The sequence below is a fragment of the Solanum stenotomum genome, chromosome 1 (genome assembly GCF_019186545.1).
Source record: "Solanum stenotomum isolate F172 chromosome 1, ASM1918654v1, whole genome shotgun sequence".
In the NCBI taxonomy this organism is placed as follows: domain Eukaryota; kingdom Viridiplantae; phylum Streptophyta; class Magnoliopsida; order Solanales; family Solanaceae; genus Solanum; species Solanum stenotomum.
In genome coordinates, this window is record NC_064282.1 from 94,814,187 (window position 1) to 94,839,235 (window position 25,049).

The 25,049-nt window shown below is 32.9% G+C and overlaps 1 pseudogene; it reads left to right on the forward strand.

Annotated features, from left to right (window-relative positions):
- Positions 1-3,614: 3,614 nt before the first annotated feature.
- The window catches only part of LOC125870315 (ethylene-responsive transcription factor CRF3-like), a 42,453-nt pseudogene continuing 21,018 nt past the window's right edge, over positions 3,615-25,049 (forward strand).

Consider the following 25,049-nt stretch of genomic DNA (forward strand, 5'->3'; position numbering starts at 1 on the left):
TTCTACAAACACATTTAAAACTTATATATGCTTTAGATTTGTTTGTGTTTGAGCATTCTATCTTTTGAACTATATGAAACTCATGATGGACTGTATGAATTTTTTCTATTTGAAACTCTAGAGAAATAATATAACAAAAGTGAATCTAGGATTTTAAGTGAGCTTGAGAGAGATAATTTTATAGTCCTTTCCAAAATTCTTTTTACTTTTATAGCATTTTTATAAATAAGTGATTTTTTAGTTTTAAAAGATCTTCATTTTTATACATACGAAATTTTAAAATGTCATTTTCTTGTATTTAAATTGTAAAAGGGCAAGAGATCTTATTTCATGTAAATTTTGGAGTCTTTCATTTGTGAAAGTGGATATAAATTTCGGGAGAAATTATTTTCCAACCCTATACAAATTTCTTTTAGTTTAATAATTTTTTTATAAGAGATCTACATTCTTTACACCTAAGAAATGTAAAAAGACAATTATTTTTTAAAAAGAAAAGGTAAAAAGGCAAGATAACTCATTTCCTTTAAAGGGAATTTAGTACAATTGTGACAAAGGTCTGTCCATCCTTTAAAACAAAACATGTTTATTAGGGAAACATGTTCTTTAATAGTGTCTCTATTACATTTTATATGGGATATTTAAGTCTTCGAGTATCAATTTTTTCAAATTGTGATGGTAAATTCAGGTATGAAATCTATAAGGTTTTCAAAATAAAATTATATATTTGAAAATTATGTAAAAATTAATATAAGTCAAGTAATTGACAATTCAAAATATTTGAAAGTTGTATGACAGTTTGAATTTAGTTTGTTTATTTTCTTAAACTTTGTGCTAGGTCAAAATTAGACAATGTAATGACCCGAAAGGTCATTTTGGTAATTTTTCGTGGAAATGACTATTTTGCCCTTTCGGTAGTTGCCCCGAGTCCCATATTTTGTGGTTGTAAAGTTGGTTTGAGGAAAAGTTGGTAAAAAGTTGAGTTTTTGAGAAGTTGAGTTTTTATGAGTTAAAGTTGGTTAAAAAGTGCTTTTTTCGAGTCATTTGGAGTTTCGAGACTCAGATCGGATTTCCGTCGATTCCGGCGGTTTTAGAATGTCGAAACGGGTCTGTGTGAAGTTACGGAGTTGAATTTGGAGTTGAAACGAAGAATTGAGGTCCTAAGTTGCTAAAGTTGTGAAATTTTGATAAAGAGTTGACTTTGGTCAACATATGAGGTTCCGAGGCTCAGATTGAAATTCCGAGAGTACCGTTGGTTTTGGGAGGCGATTCTAAGTCTAGAATGAGCCTTGGTTGAATTTTTAGACGCTCCGTTTGAGTTTCGAATTTTTTTTAGGCGTTAAACTAGTTTCTTGGCATCTTATTGAATTTCGGGTCAAGGAGTCCTCGAATTCAAATTCCGACGGTTCCATTGAGTCCGGAACGTCAAATTTAGTGGGGGTACATATTTAGTTTGTGTGCACGAGATTCTGAACGAATCCCGAGGGTCCAACGGGGACTTAAACTTTGGTGTTATTGCTGTGTTTTAGCTGCAACAGCAGTTTTTTTTTTCTTTTTTAAAGTCAAAATCAGTAGCTATTTTCCCACAACTTGAAAATACCCATTTCTCCATTTTTAGACTTTGAGAGCTCGAAAATAGGCGATTTCAAGTGGTTTTTCGCAAGGGATTCATTGGGTAAGTTATTTTCAACTTATATCTTTGATTTCCATCGACTATTTATGGATTTTAACATCAAAATTTGAGATTTCAAGTGTAAAATTTGGGGGATTTTGCCTAATCCGAATTTAATAGAAAATTTGAGTTTGTGAACTCATTTCAACTCCTTTTTCGAAACGGTTTTCACTATTGGATTCTAAATTTCTTGGGGAACATTTTTCACTTAAAATTTCCAGATTTCGAGAATATTTTTCGGAACGAGATTTTTGACCATTTTACCCTTTTTCTCCAAATTTCACGATATTGGTGTTGTTAGATTCGTATTGATTGTGGGATTCCATTTATGAATAGATTGTGGTGATTTGGAGCGTGCTCGGAAGGGTAAAAACTCAAATTTGAATTACTAGTTGAAGTGTTTTGAGGCAAGTGACCTTTAAACTTTGGTAAACTCTTAGACTACGCATGACTACTTTCCTAATTGTGTTGGGGAGTAATGGGGATTGAGGATGGGTTTTATTTGTTGATTGAAATTGTTGTAAATGAAAGATGGGGAAATAAAACGAGCTAAATGTGTTATATGTGACTTGAAATTGTTGAATAAGTCATGTGATAACTGATATTGAGGGGATAGAAGAGCATGAGTAGGCTATGATTGATACAGACATTAATGTTGAGACAGATGATGTGTAATACTATGATGTGGTCGTGATATGGTTGTGATTGAGACAGATGATGTGTAATACTATGATGTGGTCGTGATATGGTTGTGATTGAGACAGATGATGTGTAATACTATGATGTGGTCGTGATATGGTTGTGAGTGAGACAGATGATGGGTAATACTATGATGTGATCTTGATATGATTGTGATTGATGACATGTGCATATTCATTATTCATCCTATGTGTGAACTATCCGTTGCATGAGTTCTGAGACACTGATATGAGGATGGATGGATATGAGACACAGTTGAGACTAGCTCTGGCTAGAGATATATGAGATGGACTAGCTCCGGCTAGCGATTTGGATGCCGATGGGATCTGGTTCCGGCGGTGATACATGGTCTATGTGTGGCCCCCATGGGTTTTGATTTGAGTATTCAGCGCGGTCTAATTACGTCAACAGATGTGTATCTTAGGACAGACATGCATCACGACTACATGACATCATTATTGCATTTGCATCGCATTTGACTTCATCTTTGTCTGTGGTGTGTGGATTTTACCTACTTGCCCCTCTTTATGTGATATATGATCTATTTGCTCTTATATGAGGATATGAGGTTGATGTTGAGATACTGTTGGATATATCTGTTGATTATGAATTGCGTAGTATAGGTTGTTGGTTCGCTGTTAGAATGAAGTTTCGGTGGTTCGGTTGGGATTGAAAGGAGTTGTTTGTAGCTGCTAGTTTAGCTTAGTTTAGTGTTACTTGCGAGTACCTGTTGCTTTTGGTACTCACCCTTGCTTCTACACAGTTGTGTAGGTTGACAGCTCTATCAGATTCGACTTATTACTCATCTTCAGATTAGAGCTTCCAGACTTACTTGAGAGGTAGCGGTTCATTCCAGACGTGCCCTCAAATTATCTATATTTATTGTTCTGTTCTATTCTAGAACTTTACTATGAGACTTGTATATTTTATCCAGATTCTGTATTAGAGGTTTGTACATGTGACAATCAATTATGGGGTTATGTTGAGTTTATTTAAAGACTTCCGCTTATCTTTCTATTTTATTCTTGTTTTATAAATTCTGTATCGTCGAGTTTTTGGGTGTTAGGCTGACGTGTCTGGTGGGGTTTGGGCACGTGCCATCACATCTGGTTTGGGGTGTGTCAGACAATCAAGTTGACATAGAGAGTACATAAATAAAAATAATTTGATTATGAATGAATTGTATATACATGCCTAATTTAATGGACTTTTTCTGATTTTTTTGTTTGTTCTCTTTCATGAAGCAATGACTTCCAAAGATGAACTTCATGAAAATGAGGTAGTCAAAAAATCCTCAAAAATTGCTAGAGGAAAAAAAAGCAACTTAATGGGCGAACGTTCTGTTGTCTTGCCACATGTTGTACGTATTTACATAATGGACAATGATGCCACAGACTCGTCCAGTGATGAGGAGGAAAATCTTCAAGGAGAGAAGTCCAAACGGCATAAAAGGATTTGTAAAGAGATTATCATCAGAAATGGAAAAACCAAGGGCACTTCCAAGATGGTATCGTCCAAAGAAAAAAAAATATAAAACTTCTCCAAGAAAATGTAAAGAAGTACAGGGGAGTTAGACAACGAAAATGGGGAAGATGGGTTGCAGAGATTCGAGATGTAAGAACGAATAAATGACGTTGGTTGGGAAGTTTTGACACTGCGCTAGAAGCAGCTTTGACTTATGACAAGGCAGCCATTGAAATAAAAGGTGCTAATGCTGTGACAAACATTCTCGAGCCACCATCGAAGGAAAGCAACCCCATCCACCAGTAAGGAAGACAAAAGGCATGCAGATTCATGTATGTTTAGTTACTTTATGGGTTCAACTTTCCATAGGTTTATCCATTTCACCTTTGAAATTATGAGTTCAAAAGTTGAACGTTTAGTAGTTGAAAGGCATGAATGTAGTTAAGAAGGTTTTGCTAGGGGAGAGAGTCCGGGGTCTAGCCCCATATCTTCTTCCCCTTATTGGTAGAAGTATTTAGTAATCACATACTATTTGTTGCTTCATTTTGCTTTGTATCTTAATATTTTACTGTCATTTTTTTTTTCTTATGAAAATTTCTTTTTTCTAATAACTTCTCTTTTGAGCCGTTGGTCATTGGAAATAATCTTTCTTCACAAAATGAAAGAAATGTTAGTGTATATTTTACTACCTTCTCCAAACTCTATTTATGGAATCACACTATATATATTATTGTTGTTGTTGAACTAATTATTTGGAGGAGCATGAATAACTATGATATATGTATTGATGAAGCAGAGTTGTTTTTGTTGTATTCCTTGTAAACCTTGGGTTAAAAAAAAGTTTAGACAATATATTTTTGATGTAACATAAATGTTCAATATAGTTGAACATATATCGTAAAATAAGTAATTGGAAGATTTGTTCTTAAAATAGTTCACTTGAAAAATTTCTAAAAAGGTAAATTATTTACATGAAGCTACTACTTCTTTGCTTCCTTAACATATCGTGAGGAACTTGGCATAGAAATTTTATCAGAGTTATTTATTACGTTATTTTATAGCACATAGATTTTTACTCGTTTTCTTCATTAAATAGATTAGTCACATGTTTAGGTCAATTTTGTACAGTTCTCACTAAATGTAAATTCATTCTTAATATGGATTAAGGCGATACTATTTTTCTTTTTAAATTAGTAATAATCATGCTTTAGTTTCAAACATGATTGAGTAAATAGAGATGTCTTGATAAGACAAATATATATAAAATCACACGGTACACATTGTTGGGCTTGATTTTGGCGTGACAAAAGAAACAAAGTCATGAGGTTGAATAGACCAAAACATACTCTTCAGTGAAATCACCTCAATATTTTCATTCTTAATAATGATTTTCTTTTGACGTGCCTTTTCACATCGCTTTGACTTCTCCTATTTGACCTTCCCTTTATTCTCATTAGAAGGGGTCGTTAGATTGTAGCCCCACTGGTAAAATCTAATAGGATAGGGCAAGACAAAAGAATTTCTTTCGACTCGAATGATTAATTTTCTAGTTATATTTTATTTTGAGGGCTTTCTGATGACCTAGTTTTGTGATTCTTGGATGTCATGGCTTTACGAAAAGAGAAAGCAACAAAGAATGTCACTACAGTGTTAAATCATTTATGATAAGAAATTCTTTCTTTATTATATGCATAAAAATATTCATCAATCATTTTATTAATACGAGATAATTTTATATACCCTAATCCTTCTTAAATTTCTAGAGGGAATTGGAAACTGATCTAACAGATTAAAAAATCTCGACTTTAAGAATCACATATCGTATATTTATATGTTTATATAACAATATGAATCTATTCATAAGTAGCTATCGTTATTCAACTCTGAAAATTTGTACATACTTGATTTTTTTTAAAGATATATAAGTATGTTTATTTTGTATCATTTGTCACAAAACACAAGCATAATCTCACATAAAATTCCAGATTCACTTTTATTTGGCTCTCCTTTAATTTTTTAAATAGAAAAGAAGTCATAAATCTACCAAACAATTGTGAATAGTTCAAAGACTCACATGTCACAAAGATGATATAAAAAAATTGAAAAAAAATTAGAACATAGTTAACACAAAAATCAAGAAACTAACCTAGAATTGTAACACTTTTTTTAGTTTCTCTAACTGTTTGATATCCGTGCTAACACGGGTTCAATATTTCGTATTTTTTATTTTAATTTATGTAATAGGTAGAATTTAGAAAGTTTATTAAATTTTAATATGATTTTTAGATATTAAATTGTTAATTATTTTTTGCCTGCACAAATTTAATGTGAAGAGGTTCATTAAGATGTCCATAATCATTGAATTTTTACTCAAAGTAGTTGCAAGATATAAACAAATACTACCGACAGTCAAAATAATAAAGCAATAACTAAAGAATACGAATTTAAAACTAAAAGTCATAGCTAAAACAGATTTCATAATTTCAAAAAAATTAGACACTAATTAAATTAAAGTAGAACAAAAGAAATTTTTTTTTATTTTTTTTTTATGAAATACAACGTGCCTGCTTCAGTGTGAAGTCTTGAATTTAAAACTAAAAATAATAGCTAAAATGGATTCCATAATTTCGAAAAAATTATACAATAATTAAATTAAAGTAGAACAAAAAAATAATTTTTCAATTCTTTTTCGAAATACGCTGAAGCAGGCACACCGACTGAGACGTGCATGCTTCAACGCAAACTCTCTCTCATATAATAAGAGAACTTGAGAGGTGGCAGCTGACATGAAGCGATTAAAACAACTGACTATCAAAAAACCTAATTTCCCTCTAAATAAACAACACAGAAACTTGTAGGCTACTTTTCATGAAAAAAAAAATACACTTGATTTAGTCATATAGTGATACAATAACAAAGTAAAAGCAAATCAAGAATAAGAAAGAAAAAGGGTTTCATATGCAGTAAACTCTGTTTGTGGGGTTTAATAAATAAAAATCTTATAAAGTTGACATCATTTATAATTTACATATCTAAATTATTGAGTGTTTTATCATACGATCTTCAAATTTTCTAGGTAAAATTGAGTTAATGTATGCAATTCACGTGTCATACATGTGCTAGAATAATCGTATTAACAGTTTAAGATAAATAATAAGTAATAGGTAATAACTAAACGTAATATTGTAATAATATTCTCTCTAGCACTTAAAAGAAATAATAAATTAATAACGAATAATAATAAGTAATATTAATAATAATAATTTTATTAGCAATTTAATAAAAATAATGAATTGATAACTCATAATGATAAGTAATGAAGTAACTAATAAGTAATATTGTAATAATACTCTTACTATGACTTTCAGAGTATTAATAAATTACTACTCCCTTTATTTCATATTAATTGAATTTTTGAAATATTTTTTATTTTTAAAATTAACTTAATTGTTTAATTTTCAAGACTACTTTTAGAATGTTCTCCCAATTTACCCTTCATTAGTTAGTATTGGAATTAGTTATTAATTAATATTTAGTTATTTTAATCATAAATTTGACAATAATTGATAAGGGTAAAAATGGAAAGTTAAGTCTAATTTGTGTCTTAATCTTCTTTTCTTAAAGGCTATGAAATACTTCAACAATTTAATTAATATGAAATGGACGAAATAATTAATAAAATAATTGAGATTTGAAAATTTGAGATCAGAAAGTTAAAATGTTGAAATTAAATATATAATTCGTGAAAGTCGAAAGAGTAGGGAAATTGAGAGAATAATGTGGAAAAATATGATGAAAGGAGGGGATATTTAAAGATTAAATATGGGGAGGGTTTTCTTTTGATTTTTTTTTTATAAAATCAGATTTTTTTTAAAATTTTTTCTTTTTTTAGCCATTAGTGGTACCACAATGGTAAATTTTTTGACAAAACAATGGTAAATTTTTTGACAAAGATCTGATTTTAAAAATCAGATTTCATAGAAAATTATGGCTTCAACAGATAGCCCCTTAGTCTTGGGGCGGTTTGGAATCAACCTGATTGACATTCTTAGTTTGAGTTATATAAATGACCATCAAAATGCAATATATTTAAAAATAAGAAGAAAAATTGATATTTTTGGTTTGTCTAAGAGCTTTTGGAGTTTCGTTGAAAGGTATGTTCAATTTCAATTTTTTTTCTTTAGATCTCTTTTGGGCCACCAATTACATTTGTGAAGTAATCTATGTTTTACATGTGAGTTTCTGTGGCAAAGATATGATTTTCTAATCTTTTATAATTTTATTTTTAAAATTATATATATATATATATATATATATATATATATATATGATCTTCATTTTTTACACATAAAAGATAATCTGGAAAAAAAAATATTTTCTTCTATTCAAATTATAAGAAGACAAAAGATCTCATTTCCTTATTTTTATGTGTGCTTCTAGTCTTCGATGTATGTTTTTTATAAACTAATATCTGAGAACGTGTGTTGCACGTTTGTCCTTTATCATTATTATAAAATTTCTATATATTTTTAAAATTGAGTTATAGAATAGATAGTGCTGAGATTAACGATATTAATTTAATTCATGAATAAAATTCATAAAAGCGGGATGTTGTATTTACTATTAAACAAAAAATATGTAAAGCTACTTAAGATACAATATAATCTTCAATTTATCGAAATTAGCAAACACATGAAGAAGATAATTCATATTTCTAATGTGTTGCAGCATTGTAGAGTTTGTGTGAGAGTATATATTATGGGGATTTTGTTACAAGTGTTTCTTAGGCATTTGCATGGGAAAAAGGTGGCAAGCCAACAAACGAAATAATTGAAACTAATTTAGTCTCTTACTTTATATTAAATTTGGGAAATTTATTTACTTCTTTGTTTCCAACAACAATGAAGGGAGAAAGAAAGGGATTATGTGCATTGCGGAAAAAAATAAATTTGTGACATATATATGACTGGCTCATGTATAATTATGATTTTATAAATTATGGTAAACAATATGTCAAATATATCTGAGTTATACGGTGTTTATGTTTGCTATTGGTATAATGTATAAGTTGTAACGACCTGTTCCCGTCATTATAGAAAAGCCAACGGGGGAAAATTTGGGGCTCCCAAAACTTTTTCATAGTATTTGGATTTTTTCCAAACTTGTCCAGATCTGGACGAAATCGGAGTCATCGTGGTATAGGAAAATTTGTTAACAATCGGGTGAATCATTTATGATTTTGATTACATGAGTAGTTAGATAACTCGTTAAGGAATCCGTACGACTTTACGGAATTGAATTCGGGTGAGTAGAGCTCACGGAATCAATCTTGGAGTAAAGGGTATTTTCTGAGCGTTGTTGGTTAGAGGTGTGTTGTGAAATGAGAATTTTGGAATTCTTGAAATAGCTCTCTGTCTCGCGTAACCCGCTTTGGCGCTGGGTTTTGCGCTCTGGCGGGGCCGCTACAGTGCGGTGACGGCCGTTGTGGCGGGCTCGACGCAAATTAAATTCGTTAATAAACCCCTAAACGACCTCATTATGCACTTTTCGACAGTTAGAGCTAAGGAACGAACCCCAGGTGGCTCCTACTCGTTTTTCACCATTCTTGAGGCTAAAGGTAAGTTTTTCACTCCTCGAAGCCATTTTTCGATCCATAGAACGTAATAGAATGGGTGAATATTGATGCAGGGAGGTTTTGTTATAGATTCTATGGTGGAAACAGCCCTAATTTGGATAATTGGGATCATGGGTTTGATCTAGGGTTCATAGAATTGTTAGTAATTCGGGTAATTAGTGATTGTTTATTGATTCCCGTATTATATTGATTGTTTGTAGACCAAGAACAAGCGGAACGAATCCGGAAAGGGAAGGATTAAGTTTCTTAGGGTTTCAAGCTTGTTTCGAGGTAGGTGATGGTTGTGATTCTATGATTGTGTGATGTATGCTTGTTCTTGCTTCATTATGATACTTGTATATGTATGAATGTTGCAATGATGATCACACTTGTTGTAAATGAGATAGATGAATGATGATTGCCATGAAATCATGACTTAAATGTATGATCTTGATTATATACTTGTGATTGTGATTGTGGTGTGTTGAATGGATCGGTTGCCATGTTCCAGCATAACTAACTTGGATCGGTTGCCACGTTCCAGCATAACTATGGGATCGGTTGCCACGTTCCGGTATAATTATGGGATCAGATACCACGTTCCGGTATGCTAACTGTTTGGGTTTGGGTTCCATGAGAGGACCAATGATTTGATATAAAATGTGAAGTTGTTCGTTGTTCGTAAATATTGATGATATTGTATATGTTGATATATATGCATTATAATGTTGTCTTGACTTGTTTATGTTGCACTAGTGGGATAGCCGCGTGATCCTACCAGTACACTGTTGTTATGTACTAATATTGCACTTGCTCTTATTTTTGTTGAGTATAGGGCATCTTCGAGCGGCTACTAACAGACCTCGCTTAGGAGATCAATGATCGTTCGAATTCAAGGGTAAGCCAATTCTTTCGGGCTGCCATGGGATTCTCTTTTGTCTATGTCTACCATTTTCGGACTTAGACATTTGTTTTAGTTAGTTCATTAGTATGGGGTTGTATCCCTTCTTGTTTAGACTTGGTTCATTGTTAGATGTTTTAGTACATTGGCTTTCAGGTTCTAGGTTATTTCTTTCGCATTGTTAGTTGTTAGATCTTTTGTTGAAGTTTATGGGAACTTCAGTTTAGCTATTATTTCTGCTTTCATATACTTTAATTCCAAGCGTCGTGTATTTAAAATAAGTTAATTTCAAACGGATATCAATATTAGTGAAGAAAATCAAATAAAACATTAAAAGATTCAAACATTAAAATTAAAGGACACTACTTAATTATCTTTCAAAAAATACACATATTTTTTTTAGAATAATTAAAAATGAAAAGATAAGAAATTGATGAAAAAAAACTAAAAGTTTAAAGCGAGAAAGAAATTAAAATAAATATTTTACAAAGAAAGAAATGAAAATAATTAAATATATATAAGTTTTAATATCAATAATTATGTGTACTAATGAAATTAAAAAGTGGATGTGTCCAACACTACTTAATTATCTTTCAAAAAATATACATATTTTTTTTAGAATAATTAAAAATGAAAAGATAAGAAATTGATGAAAAAAAATTAAAAGTTTAAAGCGAGAAAGAAATTAAAATAAATATTTTACAAAGAAAGTAATGAAAATAATTAAATATATATAAGTTTTAATATCAATAATTATGTGTACTAATGAAATTAAAAAGTGGATGTGTCCAATATATTCACTCATCACTTGCCTTCAAGAGAGTGTGTACCCTCTCTATGTCACATCAACTTTTAGAGTGTATTTATTATATTTTAAAATAATTTAAAGGGCAATAAGATCCTAGTTAAGGAGGGGTTCTTATGAATTATCCCTTTCCTATTTAAATTATGACCAATTATTTAAAAAAATATACCTCAAAATTAATGAGTCAAGTGCCATGTAGATGAAATTTTATAAGCAAATTAAGTTGTCATACATTTTTTTGGGGAATTGTATTCAAACACTTAATTTAGTCAGCTTCAACGTGTGTTTGATATGTATTTTGTGATATTTCATAAAGAAAATACAAACATATGATAATTCAGATATGAAACTAGTAAAAAAATGATATATCATATGTGTATTTTTTACCATAAACTCCTTACCTATCGCATCGTTCCATATTGTCTCACACCTGATTCTCACATGACGAGAAAAAGGCATAATATAGTGCACAAAGCATCTTGTATTCGTTTGGGGTCTGAAAGCGAACTAAAAAAATTAGAAGTGGAGAGTATTTACAACTTGAGCAACCCCCTTGTGAAAACCCCACCTAAAACTCTTGCAAGGAGCCATCTGGATGCTAGAATGGTAACTATTGTTGTAAGCAACGCAATGAGAGGTAGGTGATCATCCCACTTACCATTGAAATCAATCACACAATCCACCTTGATACCTCAAAACACTATCTCCCCCTTGTTCAAAAGCCATCACTTTTTGTTTATGAACACTTGCCTTTAATTCAAGCAATAAAGGATCTTGATCTTGCTTATCTTTTATTTCTGACACTAATGATGATTCAACCCCATTCATTACCACTACTCCTCCTTCTGTAGAATCCATTAGTCGAACTCCTAGCCGTGCAAGTTTATGCACCTCTTTTTTGATAACTCTTTATGCACCTCTTTTGATAACTCTTTCTTACCTTCCTCAAAATGGGTGGTACTACCCATAGATAATCTACTCAAGGCCTCAACAACAACATTAGCCTTACCTGGGTGATAAAGAATACTCATGTCATAATCTTTGAGTAACTCTAACCACCTTCCTTGTCTGAGATTAAGCTATTTCTGACTAAACACATACTGAGAGACTCTTGTGATCGGTGAACATATCCACATGAACACCATAAAGATAATGACGCCATATTTTCAAAGAAAATACTACGGCAGCCAACTCCAGATCATGGGTTGGGTAATTTTTCTCTTGAACTTTCAACTGTCTGGAGGCATAAGCTATAACTTTGTCATTCTGCATTAACACACAATCCAAACCAACTCTAGACGCATCACAATATACAACAAAGCCTTGCAAACCTTCTGGTAAGGTCAACACTAGGGCAGTAGTCAACATCTTCTTCAGTTCCTGAATGTTTTTCTCATAAGCTTCAGACCATTGAAACTTCACTATTTTCTGAGTCAACTTGGTCAAATGAGATGAAATAGATGAAAATCCCTCGACAAACCTTCTATAATATCCGTCCAACCCCAAGAAACTCCTAATATCAGTTGGAGATGTGGGTCTAGGCAAATTCTACACTGCCTCTATCTTCTGACTATCAACTCTAATTCCATCACCGGAAACTATGTGGCCCAAGAATGCCACAGACTCAAGCCAAAACTCACATTTAGAGAACTTAGCATACAACTCCTTATCTTTCAAAGTCTGAAGAACTATTCTGAGATGGCTAGCATGATCTTCTTCATTCCTTGAATAGATTAGTATGTCATCAATGAAGGCGATAAAAAACATATCTAAATAAGGTTTGAAAACCCTATTCATAAGGTCCATGAATGTTGCAGGCGCATTGGTCAATTCAAAGGACATGACCAAAAACTCATAATGACCATAACGGGTCCTGAATGTTGTTTTTGGAATATCACATTCCCTTACTTTCAACTGATGGTAGCCTGATCTGAGGTCTATCCTACTGAAACTAGTAGCACCCTGAAGCTGATTGAAAAGATCATCAATCCTTGGGAGAGGATATTATTCTTGATGTTAACCTTGTTTAACTGATGGTAATCTATACACATCCTAAGGGAACCATCTTTCTTTCTCACAAATGGGACCGGAGCTCCCCAAGGTGAGATACTTGGTCGAATGAAACCTTTCTCTAAAAGATCTTTCAATTGCTCTTTCAATTCTGCTGGTGTCATTCTATATGGCGGAAAAGAGATAGGACGAGTATCTAGAAGAATGTCTACGCCGAAGTCTATTTCTCTCTCAGGAGGGACTCCGGGTAGATCATCTAGAAAGACTTGTGGAAACTTTTTTACTACTGAAACTGACTGAATAAGAGGTATCTCAACACTAGAGTCATTAACTCGGACTAAGTGATAGACACACCCCTTGGAAACTAAATTTCTAGCTTTAAGGTACGAAATAAAACGACACTTAGGCACTGTTGAACTGCTCTTCAACTCTATAACTGGTTCACTGGAAACTGGAACTTGACTACTCGAGTTCTACAATCTATTGATGCATAACAGTCATAAAGCCACTCCATACCTAGAATGACATCAAAATTTGCCATGTCTAACTCAACTAAATCAACCATGGTACTCTTGTGATTGACAGAAACGGAACAATCACGATAGAGTTTTTCTGCTAGAATGGACTCACCATCAGGTGTAGAAACACTGAAGGGCTTAAGAAGTTGCTCAGGAAGAACATCAAAATTGAAGACTTGGAACATACCAGTGACAACATCTGGTGAATCCTTTTGCTCTCGGTGACTAGCGATAGCATAAAGATGGTTTCCTTCTCCGCCTGCCCTTGAAGTAGCTCATCTAGATTGTCACGACCTGAGAGCACCCTCTAGTCGTAACCGGCGTATTCGACCTCGAAGAGGTCAAATACAAGCCTTATGGATCATTCATTAAAATACGATACAAAAAAAATATAGAGGAGAAATTTAAAGCTTTCTTTACAATCGAAAGAACACCTTTTAAATAAGCAAGCGGAAAACTTTCTAGACTTTATCCAAGATGTCTCAAAACATCTAATACTTGAATACAACAATGGGACTAAGCCCACTCAAAACTATAACAAAACTACAAGATTTAAAGGAACATGTTGGTTATTGTCCTCGAATATATAAGGACTCACCAAGTCTTCATCTTCAAACATCTTAGAAACCTATCCATCAACCATGGAATATCAACATCTCCATCCTACACTTTAGTCAAAAGGGAAAGAAAAAGGTTAGTACAATTAAGTACTAAATATGAAAATCATGCAAAAACATGCTAAAAAGGACATTTGNAATATATGAGGACTCACCAAGTCTTCATCTTCAAACATCTTAGAAACCTATCCATCAACCATGGAATATCAACATCTCCATCCTACACTTTAGTCAAAAGGGAAAGAAAAAGGTTAGTACAATTAAGTACTAAATATGAAAACCATGCAAAAACATGCTAAAAAGGACATTTGGTTGAAAGTCATGCCCTATGCCATTTTAGTAAAACTTCATGAATATTGACATATTATAGAACATAACCAACATATAAGACATTAATCACATTATAGACATACTCAACATCTTCACCACGTAACTCATTTTATCATCCAAGAACCCTTATCTAAAGTTACCCTAAGACACACTTGAGTGAGACATGAAGTGGCCGCCCATACAACCTCTTCATACACACTTAAGTGTTCCTCAAGGCTACTATAGACAAGAACTATCATGCTTCAAGGTAGCATACTAAGTAACTCACTTCATTAACATAAGTTATTCATTCAACAAATCATTTAGACAATAAGTCAACATTCTTCTTTAAAGTAATTTGGGACACATTCATGCATTTAGGGGACTTCACACTATAGTCATATAGACTTAGGGAACTCATTTTGGCACCTTCAAAGCCTACTCGTGCCATGTGTAGATAGCATCCCATACTACTATCTACACGTTGTAGAACCTATCAAGTAACTAGAGTTCACACTAAGGATATCAAGTTCTACATTTAAAGATCCAAGTGTCAAGAATGGTCATAGAACAAATTTCCAAGAGATTCAATAACAAGGCTCGCCCAATATATACATCATGTCGTCACACCAAGCACAAACAAGTATCAAGAAGGCCCGACACCCGGTATCAAGAAGGGTCAAAGCCCAATAATCAAGAGAACCAAGAACTAAAATGGACAACTTCCATTCATAAGACGGATTGAAAATCAGAGTCAAGATGACAAGTGATCTGAATCAAGAGGCATGCCAAGAGTGACAAAGTCACAGCCACAAGAAGGACAAGGTCCCAACAAGAGTGCCAGGTGATCAAACAGTCTGTACAAGTGGGTGAGTTACATGAGTGTATTTAACGTCTTAAAGAATACCAACATGACAATGCAAAGTGACAAGAGGTAGCCAAGGTACCAAGATCAACTTTCAAATATTTCCACAGTTAAAAGAGTGCAAGTACAAGTTTATACACAAACTCAGTGCTTTAGCAAAGAACCAGTCCAACACAACTTTGCGAGTTCAAACCGTAGACCAACCAACGTTTCAAGGTCCTCAACTTGTTCACGAGTATATACAACCTTAAAAATACAATTAAACAACTTCTTTAACTTCTATTAGCTCAGTAATGTTGACGTAAAATAGGATCATCATCACAAGTAAGCCTAGCATGTACAAATACAACTATACTCCCAAAACAGTGAATCTGTCCAGCCTGGTACCTCAAGTCGCAAGTTAGATTTGAAAAGGAAAACGGCAAAACTAAACTTTATAACCTTCATGAAAGATGTAGGTACATCTCTAAAGGCTGCAACTAAACAAGAATCATCGCAAAATATGTTGTACAAAAAGATATAATCAAAACACTACAGCTGATCATACAGGATTTCAATTTCCGAAATCTGGGCAGAACTTGCCGTATGTTGCGTCCCATATTTCGTGTCCATAACAGTTAAATTAGAGTTTTACATAAACATAAGAGTTGTAGGTATACGAGTTAGCTTTCCAAATCATATTTATTCATTGTAAGCGAAGTTCTAGAGAACAAGATATGCATAAATTACCAAACACTACCCAGCTCAGAAACAGAGTTCATCACTTACATATGAAAGAAATACCATAGCCTATCGATTTATATTCAACATAGCTTTTCATTTATCAAGAAGAGCACCTAAGTCTACCATGTTAAGAGATGACATTCAACAATATAAGGCACTTCACATTTCATCATCTTCATTCATAAGTGTTAAGAGAGAATATACTTTTAATCACAATATAATAATACTTTATTCAAGCTCACCTTGGGATCCCATGAACACATTTATATTCACAACATGATTACCTTTACTTCATTAGATTCTCATTCAAATCCTTTACATCACATTCACATATATAATATCATGTCAACACTTCAATTCCTCATATAATGCCTTCAAGGCCATAATCATAATACATTCAATAAGTAAACACCACCACCATAAGTGGATCACACATCAATCTATCACAATTTTATATCAAATCTACATTAACAATGAAGTTAGGTCAACTTACCCTTTTCCAAAGCCACAATCACCATTCCTCAATTCTTCAACAATTCTCAATAGATAAACATAGATAATAATATAAATCAACTACTCAACTCAACCTAAGCATTTTTCCATCACCATTCATTCATAAACATTCAATCCACTTCATAAGACAAATTTAGGAAACTTGGAAAGACATGGGTTCATGGACTTTTCTTTCTTAAAACCATCAATAAACATCAATAATAACATAAATCATCATTAAAAATCATTTAATGCAAGAACCCATGCTAGAACTGAAATTAGGACTTTATTGAGTTTTTGAAGAGCTTTCAAAACACTTTGATTTGGCTCCTTGAATGGAAAAGGAATCAAGGATAAAGGATCCCATACCTTAACCTTTATGAATCCCATGAAGATTGAAGAAGAAACACCATGAAATCCTCAACCCTAGCTCCCACTTCATCTTCTTCTTTGAGTTAGAGAGAACTATAGAAAGAGGGAAGACTTTGGGATTTTGATTTTGGGAAAAGAGAGTAAATGACTTGTTAAAAGACTTAAAACCTTATATAAGTCATTTAATTAATTCCTAACCGACCCCTTAACCTTAATCTAATAACTAATTAATTCCCAAAGCCCCAACTAAAAATTAAAATGTCAAAAACTGGCAGCATCTACGGACCCCAAATCTCTTTGAACTAAACTCAAAAAGCCGATTTACATTAATTAACCAAGTTACCAACTTCAATATACATGTGAGGTTCTAGTTCTTCCTATTTCATTTTTAGGGTCGTTACATAGAAGCAGCTCTATCTAGTGGAGGAACTGAAGAAGACTGCGCTCTATTGCCCCTATTATCATTACTTTGTCTGCTCTTAGGACAGTCTCTCAAAAAATGACCGTTCTGGCCACACTTAAAGCAACTAGTGGAGCCATCACGACACACCCCTGAGTGGCTCCTACCATACTTAGCACATGCAGAGTCTTAGTACCCCCTTGTGCCTTACTACCTTGCGAATGCGCAGGTCTAGCTCTGAAGTTCTGAGAATTCTGACTATTGTACTCATATTTGTTCCTTGGTGCAAGTGCACTAGCAGATGATAAAGCAGGTCCTTTCTGCTTATGCTAGAAAGAAGACCGGTTCGCATTACTCTTTTGCTACTCAGATTCATTCCCTGATATCTTAGCTTTCTTGTTCTTAAACTCTTCTCTATCCTTCAGCTTGTCCTCCTCAACTTGTTGCACATGGATCATTAGCTTTTCTATGCCCATGTAACCTATTAGTATGGCTGTCTTACTTTCTATACTTGACAAACGAGTCAACCCAACTAGGAATAAACTCATCCTGCTCCTTATGTCAGCAACCATCTCTTTGTTTCTCTTAGCTCACGAGGAAAGAAACGACTCATGAAGGCACTCTCGACCATAGGCCATCTCAAAATTGATTACGCGTAAGCACGAGTTAGAAAGAAACCTTTTAGAGATAAAACTCCAACACACGAAATGAGTATGAAAGAAGTGAAGGAATTTCCTAAATGTTGTAGCCTCATAATTATAGATGTGGCGCACTTCACACCGATAACTAAGACTCTATAGACATAGCTTCATAGACTCCTTAGGACTCTTGAACTCTGTGCTCTAATACCAAGTTTGTCATGCCCCGAGCCTACACCCTGGACATGGCCGGCACTCGAGAACCATTGCTGGCCCCAAGCGAACCCTTGGCCTGACTTACTTACTCAGCGGAAGACTTTACTCAAGATAAATACTTTTAAAATAAGTAAACTGAATTGCTCAAAAAAATTAACTTAGAATGTAATAAATAACATTCCCTGCCAAAGTGGCAACTCAAGTCTCAACTTAATTGAAAAGGGAAAATAAAGACTCATGAACTAACATCATTAACACTGTCTATGAAGCCTCTAAACAACTGAGATGGACGTCGGGTCAAGACCCACGACATCTAATGAACAAAATACTGAAAGCAATAAAAAGGATCCCCCGAAAAGCTAGGAGGCCACCAACTGACTCTGAGTGCTAAACTGGATCAACGAGGCGCTGGATGTTGATCCTGATTACCTGCGTCTGCATCATAATAAGAGGCAGGCCAACTGGCATTAGTACATTGAATGTACGAGTATGCGAGTTGGAATGCTAAATATAACTTAAGCTTGAAAGAATCTGAAAGAAACACTTACCTTGGCTTTACTCAACTCCTGAATAACTTAACTCAATATAAAGCAATAAAACACATGCAATAGATAGAAAACTTTTAAAACAGTAGAAAACTTTTAAAACAGTAGAAAACAACTTAGTATGTTAAAGAAAATGCAATAACAAAATCAACTTTACTCATATAATAAAGTAATATAGTTTCTGTGGGAATTTCTCTAACCAACAACCACCACTATGAGCCTAAGTGGTGATACGTCTTTCCCACGCTGTCAGAACTGTCTTATACTGTGCCTTCATATAGAATTCTTAACTAAGTGGATCCACTAGTCTATGCTAAAAGCATCTTAATGAGTCATCTTAAAAGTATGATTCTTTACTACCCATGATGACTACATGGCTTATGGAGACGTGAGTTATCTGAATTCAAGCTCGTCCCCATATCGGTGCTCAATACTACTCCCAAAATATACTTTAACTCATATGTTTGTAAAAACAAAACTCTTTCTTTGGTTTGAGATAATTACTCAAAAACTTAGCTTAAAAGCTCTCTTTGAAATCTCAGTTTCCTTTTTTGGTCAAATGTGGAAACATTTTAACTCTTGGGAATACTTAGTTCCCGAATAATCTTTGAAGAATGAACTTTACTCTTACTCTTTTACTGAAAACTAGATCAAAGACTCTTTTGGAAATCTCAGTTTCCTTTCTTGTTTAAATGTGAAAACATTTACTTTTTGGGAATACATAGTCCCGATATACTCTTTTGAAGAAATGCATTCCAAACTTTACTCTTTACTCAACTCAAAACTCAAGTCTTAAAACAAAGTTAAAACATTTGTAAAAGAATTTTGGAAAACTTTATGAAGTTCTCTTAACTTGACTCTTGACTTCTTTTGACTTGACTCTTAACTTCTCTTGACTTGACTCTTGACTTCTCTTGACTTGACTCTTAAATTCTCTTGACTTGACTCTTAACTTTCCTTGAATTGAATTATGGATTCAAGGATTGTGATTTGTTATAGGAAATATCTCATGATGTTTAGGAATGATTTTACATAGCTAAACATGAGAAAAGATTAAAAAAAATCACTCTCTGAGGGTAGGTCTGCGACACGGAGACGCATTTAAATATTTGGTTGCGAAATAACTTTTGAGGCAAAGAGGTCTGTGACCTCGCCACAACGCGAAGGGAAAATTACACTTCTGCGGACCTGGTACCCAGTTTCTTCCCAACTTGTTCCTTCTTCGTTTTCAAACCTCAATTCGCCTAAACTCGGTTCTTTTTCTCAAATTCCCTTCAGATTCAGATACCTAGTATGTATACACAAGAATCTAACTAAAACAACTCAAGGAAACAATATTTTAACCTCAAGGAACTCCTCAATCTCAACCTAACTCAAGAACGAAGGCCAATTTCAAGAACACCGTTCAAGATTCATCAACTTTCAACTTTCTAGAACAAACTTCGCTGAAATAACATGATTGGCGCATGGGTGAACGAACCCAACTCTATGACAGACTCACATACATCTTTAGGGATCGACCCTTGTCGAAATCCACAAGCTAAACCTTGAAGAATGACAAACTTTGCTCTTTCTACTCTTTTCTCCTCTTGCGTTCTTTCTCCAAAACCCTAGCGTAAATTTCCAATTGTCTAAACTGAACCAATTCAGTTTAGACCCCAATTTAATTGCGAAAAATGAATTAACTTAATTGGGTAGTGAAAATACCATAATGCCCTTCTAAAATCCGGATTGAACTTTTCTTATTTGAACAACCCAACTTTCAATGGGCATAACTCACTCATAAAAACTCAAAATCGCGCAAACTCAACGGCGTTGGAAATATTATTCCAGGATCTTTTCTACGATATCTAGAAACACACCTAACTCATCCTGAGCTAGGAATTATGGTCATTTGAAGTTGACCTAAAACTCAAACTTAACTTAACTTAACCAATTTTCCAGATTTTTATTATTTCCAAAAATCACTCTTTCTAATTCTAGCTCTTTCTAGTTCTTTCAATTAGCGAGATGTTACAAATATATTCACTCATCACTTGCCTTCAAGAGAGTGTGTACGCTCTCTATGTCACATTAGCTTTTAGAGTGTATTTATTATATTTTAAAATAATTTAACGGGGGAATAAGATCCTAGTTAAGGAGGGATACTTATGCATTATCCCTTTCCTATTTAAACTATGACCAATTATTTATAAAAATATACCTCAAAATTAATGAGTTAGCTGCCATGTAGATGAAGTTTTATAAGCAAATTAAGTTGTCATACATTGTTTTTGGGAATTGTATTCAAACACTTAATTTAGTCAGCTTCAACGTGTGTTTGATAAATATTTTGTGATAGTTCAAAAAGAAAACACAAACATATGATAATTCAGATATGAAACTAGTAAAAAAAATGATAAATCAAATGTGTATTTTTTACCATAAACTCCCTACCTATCGCAACATTCCATATAGTCTTACACATGATTCTCACATGACGAGAAAGAGGCATAATATAGTGCACAAAGCATCTTGTATTTGTTCGGGGTCTTAAAGCGAACTACAAAAATTAGAGGTGAAGAGTATTTACAACTTGAGCAACTCCCTTGTGAAGGCCCCACCTAAAACTCTTGTCAAGTAGGCTGCCTACCTTAATGAAAGTGTCATGAGTATTCACTAATTATATTTTACAAACTTGAATCGATGATTTATAGATCACATGGATATAACTTTAACATTGCTCGAATACTCCGTTCACATGAATAAGGAAGAAGGAAAATACATAGTGTAGCATGAACAATGCTTTTAAAGGAAAGTTGCCATTAAAAGGTAACCCTATGTAAAATTGCATCAAATGAAAGACTAATTTTTTTTGTTAATTAGGTAATTGTCTCTAGGGTAGAATCATTTGTATAACCAAAAAATAATTGCATCATATTTCTCTTACCAGTATATGTGATGGAAATTCTTGTTTGTGGTTCTAAGAACTTGTTGTCTAATGAAACCTTAATAATAACATTTAATTAACATGAACCTTCAGAAGAATATATTTAGTCAGAGTCAAGTAAAGATGTCATATTGCATACTAAATTTAGTGGGGGGTGGGGGGGAGGGGGGCATCCCAATAAGTAGGGAGTTTGTTAAATTTGATTAATATAATTTAAAGAAAGTACAACAAAATAGAACAAATCATTTCTTAAACCCTAGCATCATTTGAGGATGAAGATGAAAGATACATAAAATTTGGCGGTGGGTTGATGAGGTTATTTTCCATTGGTTGTACCTCTCTTGGTGGTGGCTTAAGGATGTTTGTCACAGCATCAGGACCTCTCATTTCTATGACTGCCTTGTCATAAGTCAAAGCAGCTTCTTCAGACGTGTCAAACGTTCCTAACCAAATTCGGTTTCTCGTTTTCGGAACTCGAACCTCGGACACCCACTTACCCCACTTCCTCTGTCTAACCCCTTTATACTTTTTCACATTTTTTTGTGGTAACTTAATTTGTTTTCCTTTGGAATTTTCTATTGAAATTTCATCGGTGTTTTCAATATTATTCTTGACGATCATTTCTTTTTCGCATGCCATTTCATGTTGCTCTGACTTCTCTTCTTTGACCTTCCCTTTCTCCTCATTAAATGGGTTCATCAGATCACAACCCCACAAGCGAATTCCTATTGAACTTGGCAAGACAGAGGAACTTTCTCTGACTTGATCGATTGATTTGATCATAGCATCATTTTTTGAGGACTTATCAATGACCTTTTCGTGATGCATTTTATGGATGTTGTGGCTCTATGAAAAGAGAAAACAATAAAAAACGTCACAAGTGTGTTAACTTCATTGTTGATAAGATATACCCTAATTCTTCAAAAATTGTAGAGTGAATGTAAATGGTAAATGAAAAAAAAAAACAAATTAAAAACAAAACTCCAACTTCATGAATTATGTATCGTATAACAAAACATATCTCCTTTACGTATCTATGGTCATTTAACTTTGAAAAACTATTTGCATAATTAAATTTCTTTAAGGACATATATTTATGTTAAATTTTGCATCAATATTCAATAGTCACAAAACACAATTGCTTACATAAAATTCTAGATCCACTTATGTCCTGCTCTCCTCTAGTGTTTTTTTTTTTATAGAGAAATTACATATATACATGTAAGAAATCATAAATCCATTAAAAAAAATTAAAATAGTTCAAAGACAGCTCAAATTTCAAAACCCCAAATCTAGACCTAAATTGTCATAATCTAGACGTATACAACATGTGTGACTAAAAAATTCACCTGTCACAAATATATAACATAAAAAATGTAAGCGGATACCAAAAAAAATTGAAAAAAGTAATTAAATTAGAACAGAAGTGAACACAAAATTTAAAAAAAACTGACCTAGAATTGTAACAATTTTTTTCTTTCTCTGACTGTTTGATAGCTACGAAGCGGTGTTTGTGTGAGTATTATATTGAGAATTGTAAGGACATGTGTTGTTGTGGAATATGCATGACAAGCAGGTGGCATTGGTGGACGACTTATAAAATGAAACGGTTGAAACAGTAAACTCTTGTTTGTTACTCATTTTTGGGAAAGTTTCATTTATTTTTCTTTTCTTCCTTCAGAAATGGAGAAAGAAAATTAAAGGATCATTTATTTTTCTTTTCCTCTTTTAAAAATTGTAAATGAAGGAAGCAAGTAAAGGATTATGTTTATTTCGAAGAAAAAAATATATGTAGTATTTGCTTATAGATTTCAAATATTTTTCATTGAAGTTCGAGTTGGAGTTGCAAAAAATAGATTTGTATTAGATTAAACAGATAGTAAAGTAAAATTACAATAGTATTTATGCTCGAATATCATATTTAAATATAACTTCCAAAAGTGAATCGGAAAACAGATTATAAGTTTGTTTTCTTAATTTAAAATACAACTATAAATTGAATTTGATATTCTAATGATCAAACACTGGTTTCTAAATAAAGTGAAAAATTAGTTTAGAAACAAAATAAATATCTTTTAGGGTAAAACGGGTATATATATATAAATTGCATTTGTGTGAGCATTGAGCATGTTTACATTCTCGTTCTCAAGCTTGAACAAAAGAAGAAAATTATTATCAAGTGTTAATCGAAAATAACTTCTCCATTCCCCATAAAAGTAAGAGTAAGATTGTACACATTTTACACTTCCCAAACTATAATTGTAGAATTACACTTGGTTTTTTTGTTGTTATTATTGTTGATACATCTATATATATTGGAAAAACATATATATGTCCCAAAAAAAAATACGCCATTAAGTTTAATTAACCTAATCTTTCATAACCCTATTAGAGTAATACGCAATAACATTCTAAAACATATTTATTTAATTGAATTGAGAGGTTAATTATATATATCATTGAATTACTCTGTCAATACATAATTTAATTTGAAGAGAAAATGGTGAAAAATATATTTGAAGTAGGGGTGTACAAAATCGAATCGAAAACCGAATCAAACCGCAAATCGAGTCAACCCGAAAAAAAAACCCGACTAGTGGTTTGGTTTGACTTGGTTTGGTATTGAAAAAAAAACCCGACTATATTTGGGTTGGTTTGGTTTTAACTAAAAATAACCAACCCGACATTATATATATAATTTTAAAATTTTATTTTATACATAAAAATATTTACTTTAATATAATTTTTAAATATTTCTTATACTTTTTCATACTTTTTATCTTTTAATATATTATTTCAAACCCGAAAAACCTGAAAAACCCGAAAAAATATGAAAAAAACCCGAGGTTGAAAAACCCGAGTTTTGTTGGTTTGGTTTGGTTTATAAATTTAAAAATCCGACACAAATGGTTTGCAAGTTTGATATTTGAAAAACCCGAACCAACCCGACCATGTACACCCCTAATTTAAAGTATTACTTTTTTGTAAGTGTCATAAAGGAATTATTAGATGTGTGTATCTGAATTATCATTAGATGTTTACCAAAGATATAATACATAAATATGTCATTTAATTTGGCTTCAACTGACATTTATGTCATTCAACTTTGAATGTGTACAGGTAGACACTTAAACTTATATAAAATTTAATAAATAGACACATGTGTCCTACGTGACATAACACACATGTAGAACGTCACATAGGATACTAAGTTATCATATAAAACGTCATATAGGATGAATGCGTATGTTTTCTTCTTAACC